At 62.7% G+C, this 4,125-nt stretch overlaps 2 pseudogenes; both read left to right on the top strand.

The window, feature by feature from the left end:
• Positions 1–119, top strand: LOC142871117 (uncharacterized; annotated as a pseudogene).
• A 3,887-nt stretch (positions 120–4,006) lies between these two features.
• Positions 4,007–4,125, top strand: LOC142871118 (uncharacterized; annotated as a pseudogene).

The raw sequence follows: 4,125 nt of genomic DNA on the forward strand, positions 1-4,125 counted from the left end.
GTCCACGACCACACCACCCCGAACGCGCCCGATCCCGTCTGGTCTCGGAAGCTAAGCAGGGTCGGGCCTGGTTAGAACTTGGATGGGAGACCGCCCGGGAATACCGGGTGCCATAGGCTTCTTCTTCTTTTTTTTTTTTTTTTTGCCTCTGGTTCTGTGGCGTTTCTGGGAGTGCGGGGGCGGCCCGGGGTGGGGGTGACCCCCACCCTCAGCGCCCGCCGCGGTGCCTGGCGCCCCAGCCCGCACCGTGGGGCCTCCTCTTGTCCCGAGCCGTGACACCGCCGCCACGCGGCAGCATGCGTGGCTTCTGGACAGTCAGGTCTCAGACCAAAGGTCTGCTCTGTGGGAGCCGACACGCCGGAGGAAACCTTGAGAGTCTGAGAGGGGAGGGAGTTCCAGAAGAAGGCCTGGATGTCATTTTGAGGGAGTATGTGACCAGAACTCGTCCCGTTGCTTTTGGGGTTCTATGGGCTACACGTAGGAATCTTTGGTGGTGGCACCTGATGTTCGGGGATCCGGAGTCACACCCAGACCTGCTCCACAGGCCTCCTTTTACTTTTCTCTACGGATTCATTTTTTTTTTTTTTTTTTTGAGACAGAGTCTCGGTTTGTTGCCCAGGCTAGACTGAGTGCCGTGGCGTCAGCCTAGCTCACAGCAACTTCAAACTCCTGGGCTCGAGTGATCCTTCTGCCTCAGCCTCCAGGGTAGCTGGGACTGCAGGCATGCGCCACCATGCCCCGCTAATTTTTTATATATATATCAGTTGGCCAATTAATTTCTTTCTATTTATAGTAGAGACGGGGTCTCGCTCTTGCTCAGGCTGGTTTTGAACTCCTGACCTTGAGCAATCCGCCCGCCTCGGCCTCCCAAGAGCTAGGATTACAGGCGTGAGCCACAGCGCCCGGCCGGATTCATTATTTTTAAAAAGTGTCTCTTATCTCTATTATTGCATTTTCTTTTCTCTCTCTTTTCAAGCAGATGATGGGAGTCCAAGTTTTAAGGTGACATGTGTTGCCCGTGCCCCCCTCCCCCCCCGTGTTCTTATTCATTTACCTCTCATGTTGCTCCAGCATATTGTGGGGGCACCAATGTTAAGGTCGGGTGCGTTGCCCTCTCCCAGCCTCCCCCCTCGGGTCAGAGCTTCAAGTGCGCCCATCCCCCAGTCGGTGCGCACCCACCCCATTCCTAATGGATGTGTATGCCCATCCCCTCCCCCCACCCGCCCGACACCCACCCGAAGAAGGTGATTCCTCTGTGTCCACTTAGGTGTCCATCGGTTCGTACCCATTTGCTGGTGAGCGCGAGCACGTGGTGCTCGTGTGTCCATTCTTGGGATACTTGGCTTACTGGAACGGGTTCCAGCTCTGGCCAGGAGAACCACGAGAGGTGCCCCCTCACCGCTGCTCCTCATAGCCGAATAGCACTCCGTGGTGTCCACGCGCCACATTTTATTTACCCACTCGTGGGTCGATGGGCACTCGGGTGGCTTCCAGGTCTTTGCGATTGTGACTTGTGCCCTGACTCTACCCCTAACCCTTACCCAGCCCGTCTCCTCCACGGCCCCTGCCTGACTGACTCCTTCCCGCCCGGCCTGTCACCTGTCACCGTCCTCTGCCCCTGCCTGACACGCTCCTCCCCGCCCGGGCCGTCACCTGTCACCGTCCTCTGCCCCTGCCTGACACGCTCCTCCCCGCCCGGGCCGTCACCGTCCTCGGCCCCTGCCTGACGGGGCTCCTCCGTCGCCTGGGCCTTCCAAGGGCTTGGTGTGGACGCTGGTTCCAGGACGCCCTCCCAGGAACCCGGTAGCAGGGCGGCCGCAGCGTCTCGCGCAACCCAACCGTCCGCCGGCTGGCCGCCGTGGCTAAGTGGCCTGCGGGGGACGTGCTCCCGCTGTGCCGTGGGGGCCCAGCCTGGTGTCTTCTCTGAGGCCCCGCGGCTGCCGCTCCCCGCAAGGGGATAGCCGCGGAGGTGGGGACCGCCTCCTCATGGGGACGTACACCCAGCTCTCCACGTCGGATTCCGGGGCTCTCTGTCCTGCCAGAAGGCCCAGCTGGCCTGCGGGTCCTTAGAGTGGCAAAAACATCCGAAAACTGAGATGGAGGGTCCGGTGGGTGTCTGCACTTTTGTGCTGGGCACCCCAGGGAGGCCCGGGGGCTGGCTGGACAATGCGGTCTGCTGGGCTGGGGGGGGTTTGGAGGAGCAACTGATGCCCTTTGCACTTTGGGTAGCAAGTGTCTGAGGTGTCTCTGGGCCCTGTGCCATGTGGGGGCGGGGGCGGGGGCGGGGTGGGAGGAGGAGGAGGAGGAGGAGGAGGAGGAGGAGGAGGTGGGAAGGGCCATGGCCTGCAGTCGTGTTCCCCGGGGTGGCACAGCATGTGGCTTCTTCCACAGGCTGCTTGGCCTGGGCTCCCTGCACCTGGGCCTTTGGAGGACTGGCCCTGTGCTTGCCAACACTTCCTGCAGGGACCCAGAGCTGGGAGGTTGCATCTCTCAGCCCTGGGTCGGGCAGAGCCCCAGCGGGCCATGCCCACAACCTCTCTCAGCAGGGGTCCCCCAGAAGGCTCCTTTGGGACCAGGATTCTCTTGCGGGTGACTCTTTAAGGTCTGGCCCCTGGATGGAGGGGCACCAGGAGTAGAGGAGCAGGAAGGGGAAGGGGGTGGCCATGCGAGGGGACACTTTCAGGCCAAGTCCCAGCTTCAGCCTGATCCTCCTGGGAACCCCGGGGTGGACATCACACCTCCTGGTTGCCCCGCTCTGAGACAAGGAGCCGGGCTTCGCATTCCCACAGCAGCCAGTCGTGGGCTGAGGACACCTGGGGCGTTGGGAACTCCCTGGCTTCTCCTTGGATTAACATCTGGAGCTGCTTGTGAATTGTGCCGCCACACACACCCGAGTGCAGGTGTCTTCTGCACAGACTGCGGGCCTCGCTCTTCTGAATGCCGCTAGCTCGCCACCCACCCACGGGAGAACCTGGTCAGGGTACTTTCTCTCAGGGGCAGACTCTCATCCGGGCGGGGGGCTACCGGTGTCTCTGTTTGCTCCTTTCTTTCTTCCATTTCGGAAAAGGCTTCCTTACTGGGTGTGGAAATCTCCTATGCCTTTCCTCGCCTATTCTGTCAGCTCTAAAATTCTCTTTCGGTTGCCACCCTCACAGATGGATTAGGAAACTCTTTGCGGTGCACTCATTAGTGAAATGACCTCAATGACGCTGGAATCCAATATCTAATCGCCGATTTTTAGCGAGTCCACACGCCAGGGTGGTTGGGGTCCAATGCAGCCCCGGCCAGGCCCAGGCCCCTTGGACTGGGCCACAGGAGGACACAGAGGAGGGTCCCGGCCCCCACGGTAGCGGTGCGGGCAGTTCTCCAAGGGCTTGGGTGTTTTCCAGAGGGAGGAGATGGAGGGGACTGATTTCTTCAGCGCCCCACAAACCACGCCACCCCACCCCACCCATGGGACACATCCCCAGAGAGAGAGACGCCCCATACACTGGCTCCCCTCCCCCGTGCGCTGTGCCCCAGCCCTGGCCCGGGGGAATAGGCGGCCGCGGGCCACAGGGTGGGGGGCACAGCTGAAAGGGGTTGTGGGGGAGGGCGGCCCCTGGCTGGGGTCAAAGGGCGAGCGCCCCCGCCCGTGCGCAGTCAGCGGCCCCGGAGGCGCGCTGGGGGTGGGGGGCGGGGAGGTGAAGGAGGCCAGGCGAGGAGAGGAGGGGGGCTGGAAGGTCTCCACCTTGGCGGGTCCAGCCGTGGAGGCGCATCTTGTGTGAGTGTGAGTGAGTGAGTGAGTGTGAGTGTGAGTGTGTGTGTATAGAGAGACAGCCCCCAACCCCGGCCCGCCGCTCCCTGCCCGCCCCGCCTGTCACCCCGTCCCTCGTCCCTCGGAGCCCACGGGACCCGGCCGGCGAACTCAACAGGCCCGGCCCGGCGCGGGGCCTGGGGCGGGAGGAGGCGGCGGGGAAGCGCAGAGAGGCTCGGCTTCTTGAGCGGGGCAGGGGCGCCCTCCGCCGTCCACGACCACACCACCCCGAACGCGCCCGATCCCGTCTGGTCTCGGAAGCTAAGCAGGGTCGGGCCTGGTTAGAACTTGGATGGGAGACCGCCCGGGAATACCGGGTGCCATAGGCT

This window comes from Microcebus murinus, chromosome 5 (assembly GCF_040939455.1).
Source record: "Microcebus murinus isolate Inina chromosome 5, M.murinus_Inina_mat1.0, whole genome shotgun sequence".
Taxonomy (NCBI): domain Eukaryota; kingdom Metazoa; phylum Chordata; class Mammalia; order Primates; family Cheirogaleidae; genus Microcebus; species Microcebus murinus.